Source organism: Triticum dicoccoides, chromosome 4B, assembly GCF_002162155.2.
Source record: "Triticum dicoccoides isolate Atlit2015 ecotype Zavitan chromosome 4B, WEW_v2.0, whole genome shotgun sequence".
NCBI classification, from domain to species: domain Eukaryota; kingdom Viridiplantae; phylum Streptophyta; class Magnoliopsida; order Poales; family Poaceae; genus Triticum; species Triticum dicoccoides.
This window is the reverse complement of record NC_041387.1, coordinates 231,083,580-231,099,493: the sequence shown is the minus strand read 5'-3', so window position 1 is coordinate 231,099,493 and position 15,914 is coordinate 231,083,580.

Sequence of the window (15,914 nt, the reverse complement as noted above, 5' to 3'; positions counted from 1 at the left end):
AGGGAGTCCGACCGAGGTTTCCCATACGGCCCCGAACGATGTGAACAGGGTTCCCGAGATACCTAACGGGTATTCGGTACACCGTGCCACGTACCTACCGCATCACAGCCCACCCCTACGGTCAGCGCTGTCCACGGCCTCCAGTAGGCTACAAACACCAGAAACTACTTGCAACTCCTGGACGGAGAACTAGGGTGAATAAGAAGCCGAGAGGGTCCATTGGTTTCGGGCCCAATGCATGGTAGTAGCTGATTCTTAAATCACACATACAGATCTCAGTGCTTAAGGTCGGCTTCAATGAAACAACCCACCATGTACTCCTGCATGGCCTCTCATCGATACCTTTACCAAATCGTGTTCACCACACCACTCTCATTACCGACATAATCATTTCACTCTAGCCCATCACCCAGATGAACCAGACCTGACACGACTCTAAGCATAGCAGGCATAGCAAGGTAGGAACAACACATACATATGGCTCAATCAACTCCTACACATGCTAGTGGGTTTCATCTAGTTACTGTGGCAATGACAGGTCATGCAGAGGAAATGGGTTCAACTACCGTAGCACACAGCAGTTTGAATCGTGTTGTCTTAATGCAGTAAAAGAGAGCAGGAGCGAGAACATGGGATTGTATCGATATGATCAAATGGTTGGTTGCTTGCCTGATGGTTCGATGCACGGATACGGTTCTTCGTTAGGGTAGTCACGGTACTCCTCGGGGACAGATCCTGTCGTAAAGGATAACGATACACAGGCATCACCAAACAATGTGCAACAATATGATGCATGCATGAAACATGGCAATATGAGTGTGTTGGGCTAATGCAACTAAAGCTACCAACGCTGTCAGGACCCCGACTCGATGTCACATCGATCTAGCTGGTAACACCTCATATCACTTTGCGGCCTCACGCACGGTATCCCCACGGGTGTCGTCTTACCTTTTCCCGGGACCGTTTGCGCCTTTTGGCTCGCGTATATGAAAGTGTCGCTAGCATCCATATGATAAAGAGCCCGGGCTGACATGACTAGTCGTAAACCCAAAGTGGCACAGACTTACAGGGACAGGCATCCATGACCCAGCTTCGAACATGTCGGTCATCAGCAAGTGGGTCCGGGCTGTAGCACTGGGCTAGCAGGACTCCGGTAAACCGGGCTGTAGCGGGCTAACAGGACTCCGGTACTCAAAGCGTGACATTTCCCCGAAGGGACAGACACAGGAACGAAGAAGGACACATGCCGGCCAGCCTAAGTGTTCCAGAGCAGTAGCAAGCTACCATGGCTCAGCGGTAACACTAGGAGACATTTCCCGGTAAGAGAGGCTACTAAAGATGAACAACTAGATAGTCAGATCCCACACATACCAAGCATTTCAGTCATACACACAATATGCTCGATATGTGCAAATACAATGAAGCATCACAACATGACTCTACGACACAAGTACTTTATTTAAGGCTCAGTGAGCCATACATAACATACACACAAAGGTACGGGTCTCACGACCCAACATACAAGTCATACAAGCCAGCAGCGGAAGTAACTTGTCTGAGTACAGACAACTAGTAAAATAAAAGAGGCTTGGAAAGCCTCTGGCTATACTATGTGGTCCTTCACAAGCTCAGGGTCACCACCTGGGTCTTTAGCCTACTCGTTGATGTCAACGTCTACATAGAACCCATCAGAAGGGGTTGCAGCGTCTTCTGTAAAAATGTAGATTATAGCAACATGAGTACAAAGGTACTCAGCAAGACTTACATCAGATCCTACATACATGCATAGTATCAAGAAGGGTTGGTGGAGTTATTGCAGCAAGCCAGCTTTGACTCTTGGCTAGGCTATCCTACGATACTTCAACTTGAAATAGTTTTGCGCACACGAGTCCACTATTCACCACTTCAATACACTACCGAGGATCCACCTCCGTCCTCCTACGGAGGAGCCATCCTCGGCACTCACACTTATCTTGAGGCTTTTAGTAGTTTCCATTTACTTGTCTATGAACTGTATATGCAACCAAGTAGTCCTTTACCGCGGACGCGGCTATTCGAATAGATCATGTTAACCCTGCAGGGGGTACTTCTTCATACACGCTCTCACCACTTACCGTCGTTTACACGACATGTACTCGGCAACCTTCAAGCGGAAGCCCAACGTGGGTGTCGGCCACGACCTACCTAATCACCTAAGCCTCCAGTCCAGGTTTATCGCCTATTCAGGTTCCATCCGCAGGGAGTCCGGCCGAGGTTTCCCATACGGCCCCGAACGATGTGAACAGGGTTCCCGAGATACCTAACGGGTATTCGGTACACCCGGCCACGTACCTACCGCATCACAGCCCACCCCTACGGTCAGCGCTGTCCACGGCCTCCAGTAGGCTACAAACACCAGAAACTACTTGCAACTCCTGGACAGAGAACTAGGGTGAATAAGAAGTCGAGCGGGGTCATATTTCAGGGCCCAATGCATGGTAGTAGCTGTATCTTAAATCACACATACAGATCTCAGTGCTTAAGGTCGGCTTCAATGAAACAACCCACCATGTACTCCTACATGGCCTCTCATCGATACCTTTACCAAATCGTGTTCACCACATCACTCTCATTACCGACATAATCATTTCACTCTAGCCCATCACCCAGATGAACCAGACCTGACACGACTCTAAGCATAGCAGGCATAGCAAGGTAGGAACAACACATACATATGGCTCAAACAACTCCTACACATGCTAGTGGGTTTCATCTAGTTACTGTGGCAATGACAGGTCATGCAGAGGAAATGGGTTCAACTACCGTAGCACACAGCAGTTTGAAACGCGTTGTCTTAATGCAGTAAAAGAGAGCAGGAGCGAGAACATGGGATTGTATCGATATGATCAAATGGTTGGTTGCTTGCCTGATGGTTCGCTGCACTAATACGGTTCTTCGTTAGGGTAATCACGGTACTCCTCGGAGGCAGAACCTGTCGCAAAGGACACCGATACATAACCATCACCAAACAATGTGCAACAATATGATGCATGCATGAAACATGGCAATATGAGTGTGTTGGGCTAATGCAACTAAAACCAGAAGGGTTTGAACCAATTTGAATCAAAGATTCAAATTTCAAACTCAAGCATGGCCTTTTAAAGTGCTTTTCCTTGTTCTGCTTTAAACACCAATTTAACTTGTTTGATCATGCATGAAAATAGTACAGATGGATAGATTGGATTTTTCTGATCATTTTTCATATATAATTTGTCTGATTTGGAGTTACAGAATAAAAGTTATGAATTTTTGAAGTTTAAATAATATTCTGGAATTTCCTGATTTAATTAAATCCAGAAATATATATATTGCGCCAGCATGACGTCAGCATGACGTCAGTGGTCAACTGCGGCTGGCTGGGGTCAAACCTGACGTGTGGGGTCCACACGTCAGTGACAGGGGGGGTTTAACAGGGTTAATTTAATCCTAGTTAGGAGTTAGTGGCGCTGGGGCCCACTGGTCAGTGTCAGGGGGGTTAACTAACAGTGATTAGCGCTAATCTAACCACCTGGCCGACGGGGCCCACGCGTCAGTGACCCTGGGGGGTCAAACCCCAGGTCGAACAGGTCAAACCCACCGGCGAGGCCGTGCTTGGGCTCGTTGGAGAGCCCTTGCTCCCGCGCGTCGAACGGTGGTGGTGGCCGTGCCTGTGGTGGCTGGTACCGACGACGGCGAGCTCGTGAGCGGCGGCCGGAGTTCGGGTGCGGTCGGGATCGGCGCTGCTGCTCGCAGGCGAGGGAGCTGAGGCGCTGGAGGGGCTGTACGGGTCGCGGCAAGCACAACGGGTGCACGCCCGTGACCAAATGGTCACCGGGGCTTCGCCGGCGACGAGCCCGTGCGGCGGAGCGTCTCGGCTCCGGTAGAGGGGCGGCTAGAGCTCGAAATCGAACATGGGGTTAGGGGGAAACGAAGCAGGGGCTCACGGGGATCATGCAGGGAGGGTCAGCGAGCTCGGGGAAGCACGAACGGCGGCGAATCGACGGCGACCATCGGCGGCGGTCGAGGACGAAGACGATGGCATGGAGGCGATGCAGAGCTTCCCGAGGGGCTTGGCTTGGTGGGGAGGAAGAGGGGGTCGCGGCGGAGCTCCTGAGCTCAGCGGAGGGGCGAGGGGTGGCCGGTGGCGGCTGCTATGGCGAACGGCGGCGATGGTGGCGTTCGGACACGGGAGAGGGAGAGCGAGGGAGAGGAGGGGAAGAACCGAGGGAGAGTGAGAGAGAGCAGGGGGAGGGCGTGGCGTCGTTAGGCCATCCAGACGAGGAGGGGAGGGGCAGGCAGGCAGGCGAGCTGGTGGCGTGGCGCGGTGGCGCGCGCGCGCGCCGGGCACACTCCCCTCCCTCTGTCGAGGACGAAGACGACAGAGGAGGGAGGCGGGCTGGGCCGCCTGCTGGCTGGGCCGGCCAGCTGGCTGGGCCGGACAGGGAGGAGCCCAGGTAAGCTCCTCCTTTTATTTATTTTTGTTTTTCTAATTTCTGACATTTGTTTTGATTTAAATAAAATATTAAATCATTTTATAACCTTATGCCAATTTTTGCAGGAGCTAGATATATTATTCGAGAGCTCCCCAACAGGTGGCATAATTTTTGGACATATATTAATATATATAACTAATATATTTCCAATGCAAATATTTATGCATTAATTCCAAATGCCCAAAATAAATACTTATGAGCTCTTAAAAATATTGGTTTGATTTTTATCTCTGTCCAATATTTTCAGAGAGCAACATGAGCATTTTCTTGGACCTTTTTGGAGAAATTTTTATTTGGGTCATTTTCAGAAATGATTCTGAGGGTTTCACAAATCCCCATTTCAAGTTTCTGATGAAAGAGTAAACATGATGCAACACTCTAATGCATGACTAGCTAGGGTGTGACAACGAGGATTGCGGCTGGTAAGGCGATTTTTATGTAGCAACAGGAGAAATTCAAAGTGACAAATTGAATTCTTATTTCTCCAGGGGCGTTTGCGGACCTTCCACATAGCATATCTGATGCTGCTCAATTCTACCGGGCTGAGGAGAAGAAGACTGTGGAAAAGCATTTCTGGTCGCAGTATTTGGCGCCGAATTATCCGGTCCCATTTGTCGATCAGCTGAAGCAGTTGATCAAACTGCACCAGGCAGTCGAACTAGCCATGAAGGACTTAGTTGCCTGGTTGTGGTCCGCGGAGCCAATTCCAAGCAGTTACTTCGGGCTCGTTAAGCGTATTGTTGGTGCTTGCCCTCGGCTCGAAGTCATTAAGCGGTCGGTCTGTATAGAAGGTGCACGAATGGCATTTGCCCGTGCGAAAGTGCACTGGGGAAGCTTGATGCTGAAAAAAGCTGATGATTGAGGGACCGCCGGAGGGTAAGGAGCACCGCAAGGTATCCTGGAAGGAGCCCGCCTTGTGGTAGAGCAATGTCCAAAGACATTATATTTCCCTGAAGATAGTCACTCTGTCCTTTGTAATGCGGAACACTGGCACTTTTATTATTTATTGCTTGTTATATTAAAGTTTTTCTTCCTGTGTGGCCATTTGATATATATGAATCCTGAGAGTTGGCCAGTCGTCGGCTTCTGCCCCCACGTAGAAAGCACGGGGGTGTTTGGGATAAACCTGAACACTCTACATCCCATTTTTGGGTCCTTGAAGGAGGTGTTCAGCACAATGAACCAGGCAATCAGACTATAGGGCTTTATCACTCTCACTTAGCCATAGGAATTCGAGTATGGTAGGCGCAGCCCCTGGTGTTCAGAAAACCATACGAGGGGCTCTAATAGCACCTGATCGGAAGACCGATCCGTCACACTCTGCATTCGTGATGGCATTATGTAGAATAAATCCTTAAAGATTTTACAACCTGTTGAACAGCTGACCAGCTCTCGCCGTATCATGACAGCCAGTTTTCGGCTTTCTCTACTGAGGTGCTCGTCCGGAAGAACCGGGACACAATCAAAGTAGTTCTCCCAGCAATACCCTAGCCGATGGAGCGGAACATAAGGTACCAAAACATGGGAGCCGGGCAAACCCAACTAATGACCCAAGACATGATTCGGAGCTGATGCATATAGTGCTATAAGTTCGGGGTGCCGAGCGACCGAGAAGGTGCCCGGACTTTGTTGCCATATTGTGGGTACAAAGGAGCCCCTGGCATAGTAGGGCATGACACTATGTGCAGGTGCCGTTATGATGAAAAAGGTGTCAATGAGGAATGATGGCCGGTAGGTCTTATGTAACTCTACATATTGTAGTGGAGTGACACGTCTATGCGTATGAGTACGGTTTATGCTATAAAAGGAGGTATGATGGTGTAACCTGTTGCGACCGGGGGGAGGAAGCTGTGTGCGGATCCGAAGTGTATCCGGATTGTCTTCTTGGGGAATATTTGTGTATTCCCTCTTTGTGCATCCAAGCTGATTCCGTGTCGCCAGTCCTGTTCTGCGCGAAAGTGAGTCCGTGAAGAAAATGATTGGAGACATTTATGTGTCATAGGGTTGTTGAACCGCAGGACCCTCCCCTGCTTATGCCGGAGTGCTTGATTAGAGCTTGGTCGAGCCGGGCTATCAAGTCGTAAAGTAGCTACGACTCCTTTGTTGCTGTCCGGGGGTTTGGCTGTCGAATCGAGGTTCGATAGAAAGGCACAACTCAATACCTCAGCGGCTGTATACTTTCTAGTGTCGGGGTGGAGTTCGGCCTTGCCCGTAATTGTGACTATGTGACGTGGGCTTGGCATGGTGTAGTACCGTGTTGAGTCGAGCCAATGTGGTTCGTCCCGGCAGTACGTAATAGTTACTGTTTAAGGGGACAATGTCGAAGATTTACTCTTCGGTATGGTGATTGTTTGGTGGTCCGAAGACAGCCTCCAGGGTGGTGGGCCTGTAAAACTGACCTATACACCTAGTACGTCATCTTGAGAAGTTGTTTTTAGTGGGTTTGATCCTCGAGCGATCAATACCTATCTGGTGCACTGTGTCCTAGTGCAGCAAGTTTGGTCTGCTGTTTACGCCAATAAGGGCTCGTGTGAGGTTGAGCCCACCAACTATTGGGTCGAGGATAAGTGCAGCTGAATTGCCACGGTTGAAGTTGGCTGGACGGTCTGTGTGATCGGAGATGATCGGCCGTATTTGTGTACCATGTGGTGACTTATATTGTTGAGTCGGCGTCCCAAGGAGTACACATTCATTCCCCTTCGGGGACGTTGGTGGTGTTTATCACGTTCATCTTGTTGGTTGGCCGAGAATTTTCTTTTGCCTCATGATGTTTGATGGCCTGGGCTCCTCGTTGTCTTTATAGCTTTGAGACCCCTTCTTACTGTTTCCGGCGTGCGACCGGCTAGTTTGTTTTGAAAATCCGGCATTCTCTATTGGTATGATTGGCTGCCGTTCCAGGGGTACCATGAATTTGACATGGGCGGTCGAGTATGCTGCCCCTGCCGGATGGGTCTGAATTGTTCTATTTCCGCTGACCGGACTGGGAGTCGCGGAATCGGGCATCGACTGCCGTGTATTGGGCGTCATCATTATTTTTGTGATGCTTATGTTTGTTGCGTCGAGCTTTATATGGATGTTGTCTCGAATTTCCTGCGTATTGCCCCGGACCATGATGTATTGGCGTCGAGGTGTGGGCTTTAGGACCTCGTCCTCCAGTTGAGGTAGCAAATTGTGCTTTGGGTACCTTTGGTGAGGCGCTCGAGTCCGTATTCCTTGGCTGCAAGGACCTCGGTCCATCTATCTGTGAGCAGATCTTGATCAGCTTGGAGCTGCTACTGCTTCTTGCAGTGGCCATAACCTGGCATTTGAAACGCTCCTGCTCTACGGGATCCTCACGCGCGCCGAATTCATCATCGCAGAGCCTCACCTCGTCTTCGAAGGGAGGCATGTATTGTCCTTCTCCAAGTATCCGTCTTCCGATCCGGCCTCCTCGAATGCAGGCTAATCGAGATTGTATTCATCTTCGGCACCAACCAGACAGTTTTCGTCTCCTGTGCCGGTATTGCTATGGCGGGGCTTAGAGCGGCGCCGATGACGCCCATGCTTTGATTTCTTCCATAAGGGGTTATCTTCTCTTGCCTCATCGCCATTGGTTTCTTTGGGAGTGTCCACAATATATATATATATATATATATATATATATATATATATATATATATATATATATATATATATATATATATATATATATCATACGAGGAGGTGGCTGTCCAGCGCCCTGTGGGCGGTGTTTCCTGTTCTTCTCCTGCATCGGCGTCCACACCGTCGATGTCTTCGGAGTCGAAGTCAAGCACGTCGGTCAGATCATCGACAGTGGCAATGAAGTGGGTGGTGGGTGGGTAACGAATTTCCTCGTCGCCTGCTTCCCACTCGAGCCAGACATAGTTCGGCCAAGAGTCTCCTGACAAAGAGAGAGACCTTAATGAATTCAGTATGTCACTGAAGGGCGAGTGCTGAAAGATATCCGCAGCGGTGAATTCCATTACCGGAGCCCAATCGGATTCGATGGGCCCGAGTGCGTATGGTCCGGAGCCTACAGCCGGACGCAAGCCCGGGGGTCCGGCGACACAGATTTCCTAGGAGGTGGAGTCTGTGTTTGGCTCTACCACCGATGAGTATGCGGCCTCCAAGGCGGGGTCCATCCACCCGTCTTCGTATGACGCGATCTTCCCCGGTTTTAGGTCCGGAGCTACTGCAGGTGCGATATCCCGAATATTGTCTGACAACAGATCTAAGCCGTGCTCGTCATGACTATTCTACGCTGCTGGCGTAGGCCCGAATCCGTCGAAGATCAAGTCTCCACGGATATCGGCCGTGTAGTTCAAGTTTCCGAACCTGACCTGATGGCCAGGGGCGTAGCTGTCGATCTGCTCCAGATGGCCAAGCGAATTGGCACGCAGTGCGAAGCCGCCGAACACGAAGATCTGTTCGGGGAGAAAAGTCTCACCCTGGACCGCGTTGTTGTTGACGATTGAAGGAGCCATCGAGCCTTGCTGCGACGACACAGAGGAACTCTCAATGAAAGCACCAATGTCGGTGTTAAAACCAGCGGATCTCGGGTAGGGGGTCCCGAACTGTGCGTCTAAGGCTAATGGTAACAGGAGGTAGGGGACACGATGTTTTACCCAGGTTCAGGCCCTCTCGATGGAGGTAATAACCTACTTCCTGCTTGATTGATCTTGATGATATGAGTATTACAAGAGTTGATCTACAACGAGATCGTAGAGGCTAAACCCTAGGAGCTAGCCTATGATTCTGGTTGTTGTTGTCCTACGGACTAAACCCTCTGGTTTATATAGACACCGGAGGGGGCTAGGGTTACAAAGAAGGAGATCTAACATCCGAATCGCCAAGCTTGTCTTCCACGCAAAGGAGAGTCCCATCTGGACACGGAACGAAGTCTTGAGTCTTGTATCTTCATAGTCCAACAGTTCGGCAAAAGTATATAGTCCAGCTGTCCGGATACCCCCTAATCCAGGACTCCCTCACCTGCTGCGAACGTCTGCGCTCCGCCTCGCGCCCACGCTACACGTCGCCAACTTCAGGAACTGCCATTCCCGCCTTAATGACGTGCCTGCTCTGTGGCACCCCAGCTTAGAGAAACCACAACGCACACGTATTGCAGCCCAGAGATCGAGGTGAAGTCTTCTGGAATACAGCACTGTAGAGCATAGAACAAACCAGCTCTCTATTACAACACGAATATGAATACTTGGTCTCTGACATTACAACAAATAACACCGGTGAGGGAGTCCTGGATTAGGGGGTATCCGGACAGCCGGACTGTGTACAACGTCCAGACTATTGAAGCACGAAGATACAAGACTCAAGACTTCGGCTCTTGTCCGGATGGGACTCTCCTTTGCGTGGAAGGCAAGCTTAGCGATCCGGATATTGTGTTTCCTTCCTTGTAACCGACTCCATGTAAACCCTAGCCCTCTCCGGTGTCTATATAAACCGGAGAGGTTGGTCCTTAGAAGGCCAATCACAATTACGATCATACCAACATAGGCTAGCTCTTAGGGTTTAGCCTCTACGATCTCGTGGTATATCTACTCTTGTACTACCCATATCTTCAATATTAATCAAGCAGGAAGTAGGGTTTTACCTCCATCAAGAGGGCCCGAACCTGGGTAAACATCTGCGTCCCTTGCTTCCTGTTACCATCAGCCTTGACGCACAGATCGGGACCCCCTACCCAAGATCCGCCGGTTTTGACACCGACAACCGGCACGACGACACAACGCCAACCATAGTTGTTCTATGCAAGAAGCATAACAACTCGGGGCAGCGGAACCTCTACTGGCAGCGGAACAACTATTGGTAGCGGAACAGTGAATGACGATGATAGACTCCAGTCCGCAGGGACTGTGGCTGGAATGTTTATCCTAGATCGCGAACATAGGAAGCACACCAAACAAGCAAGCAATCCAGGCACGACCTACAAACTGGCATGACACGTCAGGTCAGTACATTGAATGTACTTGCAAGCTCACAATAACCAAAAGCAGTGAAGACAAACAACAGCATGGCAATTACATGTTAAGATGCTACTATTGGACCAATCATAGCATGAACAAGATGAACATGATACCGCTAGAATAATATGAATATGGCATGAACATATGAACATCATGATTCTAGCATACAACATGATGACACTATCATGCACCAACTTCCTCTCTCAGGTAACCTCGTAACCATCACGTGCACCAGTTACCACCGCGGAAATCACACGATCATCTTAGGATCAAATAAAGTTTGGTATAAAAAATACCGTAGTAATCATTACATGACCACAAGGAGCTTGACATTTACCCATGATTCTTGCATAGCACCACAAATATCCAACAACTCGTTATCCTCGATACCACGGTGATCCTCTCACGATCACATAAAAATCGACCAACTTTTCTCATCATCGAACCAAGGTTGTTATTAAACACATCATTATTATTATTACTGTTGACTCATAGTGTGACCAACTACGAACTGGGCCCTTATCCGCAGGCGCGTCTATCGATAGATTAAACACATACTCTGTAGAGGTAGCACGCTATACCCACACCATGGAACCCAAGGCCTCGCACTCCCATTCAGGTGGACCAATGGCGTTCCGATAAAACCGCTCTATTGCCCATGACACTCACCCATCCATCCGACCAACTCCCCTCTGGGCTAAGTCATGGGTGGCACCGTGCCTACCAAAGGCATCAATGGCCACCGTCGTGGTAAAACATAATCGGTCCCAAACGGGGACAAGGTACCATAACAACAACAACAACAACAACAACAACAACAACAACAACAACAAGCAGACAAGGCTTATATCCACCTACCTGATCAGGGTAGCGCACGCCCATAACCTTCCCTTGTTGGAGGCACCAGCGAGAGGCATGACTATAGACCCGGTTAAGACCTTCCCATAAAAGGCAAATGTGGTTGTACTGGTCAGCTCGATATGGTGGCACCATGACTTAGCCAACAGTTGTTCAAGTTTAATTAAGTCCGGTTAAACTTGAATGCCATAAGTTGAGTCATATGAAAATAACAAGATGCAACTATGATGCATGAGCATGATATCAACATAAGCATGGATGTGCAACATAATCACTGAGCATAACCACAATGAATCATATATCCAAATGAGCATGGCATACTGATGAGCATCACACGACACATGAGCATCTACTACTCAGAACATAACATGGCCACTAGCATCATGAATAAATACCATGCCAGAACATAGCAAGAACAATACCAAGTAAGCAGTTAAACCACTAACAACAAAGAAACATGCATCTCAATGGTACTCGGTAACCGACAATAGTCAGGCACCTAAGAACATGACCAACGCAACATGTACTACTAGCAAGTATGAACATATGAAAGTAATGCTAGCAAGTAGAACATGATAACCAGGTGCATATAAACATAGCATGAAAATAAACACAGATCCATTGCATAAGTGAAACAACGATAGTAGTAGTGGACAAACAGACAGTTATTAAAGATTCAAGTTGAAAACCAATGCTAATGCATGGCTATCATGCAAATGGTGGTTGTGGCTTGCCTGGGGGTGACGGAGACTCCGAGAAGAAGTGTGGTGAAGCCGCAGAAATGAAACGCCGGACGTTTCTCTCTCGAAGGGGGATGATTAGATGCAAGGGCAAAAGGGTCATTTTCACTATGGGACAACCTAGAGAAAATGTTACCAATAGAAATGATGAGACGAAGACGTGAGCGTTGGTTTCACCTCAATCGGAGCTATGGTTGAAAAAATGCAAGAGGTTGAACACCAAGGACTAATCCATAAAAACTTTATCCATAGACAGGCCCCTGGTGGCTAAACTGAAAGCGTCTTTGGGCGAAATACACCTTCTGCACAACAAACACATTCTCAGCCGAAGAAGAACAATAATGCGCTTTCTGACTTAGAAAAGGTATTTTAAGCCAAAGGAGAAAGAAATACGATTTCAGAATGGGGAAACTTATTCAAGAAAAAGCACTTCCACGTGTGGGTCTAGGGGGCAGGGGGCCAGGCTGGCTCTCGTCGCCTTCTTCCTTGCACGAGCACATGGCAGCAGAAACAGAGGCACGGTGGGGCGCACTGAAGGCGACGGGCCCGGCCAGCTCCGGCTGTCTCCGGCCAAGGGGAGGCTACTTGCGGGATCGTGGAGGTGCGGTGTGTCTGTTCCCAGGGAGGCACGTCGACGGGAGGAGGACAGGAGGAGGTAGAGGCAGCGGGCAGTGATGAAGGCCGACGACATGGGCTACTCCGGCGAGAGGGAGAGGGGCTGTGGAGGGTCCACGTGTTGCGGTGGAGCTCCTGGAGGGATCAAGGAGGAGAGAGGGGCTCGGGATGGTGGAGCAAGGGAGGGAGCTGTGAGCTGCAGAGGAGCTCGGGCACGCTATATATAGGCGTGGGGTAGAGCTCTAGAGCTAACGGACGAGATCATGCCAAGATCTAATGGAGGACAATGGTTGTGCATGGCACGGGCATGGAGCTAGCAGCAGATTTAAGGCGAACCACGACGAGGCAGTGAAGTAGGGCGACATAGGGCATCACGGGGCAACTATTAGACATGAATGGAGGGCGAGACGAGGAGGGAGCGGACGAGCAAAGTGGCAGGACCGATCTAGAGCTTGCAATCTGCATGACGCCAGCATGATCACCACGGGCACTGGCGCAAGCGGCGCGCTTTGGCGTGGCCGACCATGTCCATTGGATTGAGTGATCTACAGAGAGGGATGTGAAGCAAAGCAATGGGCATGGGGAGGTGAGAGACTTCCACAGCTTGCAAGAAACAAAGTGATCACCAATGTGTTTTTAAGTTGTTGTGCTTCACATGTGCGGAGTTGGACTCAGATCTTTGGCACAGCGTGATCAAGTACTAAGATGATCCTGATTACCAAAAATGAGCTTAAGAGAAGGAGTTTAGAGGAGGGTTGCTATAGAAATGACTAAAATGGCCAAAATTAGAGATTTGGATGATGCACTCACATGAACATGCAACTTGAGATGAAAATGGTTATGGCCCAATGATTTGAGTATATGAAGATGCCCAAAAATTTTCAGGCCATTTGGATGAACCTAAGTGGCACTTGCTTCACAAAGCTATATTCTGACCCAAAAACTTGCAAAAATTCTGCAGGGCAAATGGAGTAATGGATTGAGCCAAAACTTTGTGGAGAGATTTTATATGGATAAGAGAAAGTCCTGGTAAATTGGCAGCATAAATGAAGCAAGATAAATTATAGTTGCTTCAAAAACTGAAAATTTGACCAGAAACCAAGATTTGGAGCTGGGCTCACATAAATGAGTTACGTCACCTCAAATTTGGTGGAGAGTGATGATTTTATCATATGAAGGACCTTGCAAAATTTCTACTCATTTGGATATGCCTAGCTAGCTAGCACTTCCTTCAGACGAGAACTTTGATAAATTTGCTCAGGAGTATTTACTAAGAAAATTGAGTTCCATTTTGGCATGGGGCAATGATATGGACAGGAAAAGATGCCCAAAAGGTTTGGTGTCAATTGGGCAAAGATAAATATCACTTGCTTTGCAATGTGCCATTTAGGGCAGAATCGGAAAATAATTATTGGAGGATTGAACATGGCAATGAAAAGTTTTGCCATATTTGAGCAAGATATGACCCAAACAATTTATGAGAATTATTTGGGAATTTTTGGAGTGATAGAAAGATGGGTTGCTTCACAACCTAGGGCAAATAGGGTTAATTCCTCTAATGAAAAAGGAATATTTCGAATAAAAGAATATTGGGATTTGGTCTAGGACGGAAATGACATGATCTAGGGATGGTTTTGGGGATGACAAGCCACTATAAAACCATGGAAGACATGATCTTCCCAAGTTTTGGAACCACATACCACAAAAAAGCAAACAAAATTCGGAAATCCAAGAAAATCATCGAAAAAAGAAAAAGGGCAAAATCCAGGCTGTTACACGCTCTTATTCTACCATGACTGAAGCACCTCGAGCTCATTGCTGTCTGCCTCCCAAATGGTGGCATGGAGCGCCTGCTCCGTGGCTGTACTGCACTCGAGTACCTTCGTCTTCAAGCGATCAATCGGTTGAGTAGCTTCCACATCACCTCCATGACTCTCCAAACTATTTGTGTGTGCTGCTGGTGCATCAAGAAGACATCACAGGATCTGTACGATGGTATAGTCACTGAGGACACACCTTCACTTGAGAGACACTTGTAGTTGATCAAGAAGGTCCAAAAAGAATCAATGTCGTTTCTGCGCCGAAATTTTGATAGTGGTGGGCTACTCGTCTAACAAATACTCCAAACTTGTTATTGGATCCACAACCATTCAGGTATAACAACCGCCTTCTACCTCTACTTTAGAAATTAACATTATTTCTAATTTTTTAAGATGTATGTTCGTCTGCCATCCAGAAATGATTCCCACAAGCTTGACTGTGAAACTGCGCTAAGCGCAGGTCTTGGCACTAGAATCTATCGGCCCCAACCTTGTGACGCCCCAAAATTTTGACATTGTTTTATTAATTAAAATTTTGCAAGGAAATTAAAACTTTTATTTTCTGGGCTCCCTTTTGATTTTTGAACCTTTTTCTCCCTTGCTATTATGGAGTTTTCCCCAGAATGAAAACTTTTCAAATATGTTATTGGACTTGTTTAACCTCTCAAGAAAAGCTTTTCTTTTATTAATAGAACTAATTACATAGTTAAATTGCTTGATCTTTATTTTCTTGAAAAATGGTTTTCCAAGGTTATATGGCCATATTTGAACTACAACCATTTGATAAATTCAGTTAAAATTCCAACCAAAATTTGGAGATGTCAGGTGATGTTTTTAAATCACTTTTATGCAAAAATATATTTTATTCATGAAATATTTTGAGCTCTACACCCAATTTTCTTCTATGGTCCAGTGGGCAATTTTGCACTACAACTCATTTAAATACTTCTTTCTAGCCTCCACCAAAATTATGGGATGCTGGTAGTAGCTTATGATTCAACTTTTTGCAAAAACCCAATGATGTTCTTTGAAAAAATTTGAGTGTATCAACCTCATCTTCATTCTGGTCCAACATGATGGTTTGTACAACAACCATATTATTGCTTGCTCTTTGGCCCTTGATTCTTTCTCTTGCATGTAGTGTACCTAGCCAAACCCTTAAGTCCAGGAGAGTGGACCCATTGGATGATTCTAAGTGCTTGCAGCCATGTCCTCTTCTTTCTGTCAAAAACTGAGGTTTTGCAAAACTTGCACTAACAAGTTTCTTCTTTTGACAAACTAACCTCACCACCCTCTTGTGCATCCAAAGAGACTTCACTCTGGAAGAATTGCCCACTCCAAGAAAAGCCTAGGTGCCTGTGGCATTTTGTCAAACACCTGGAGTGCATG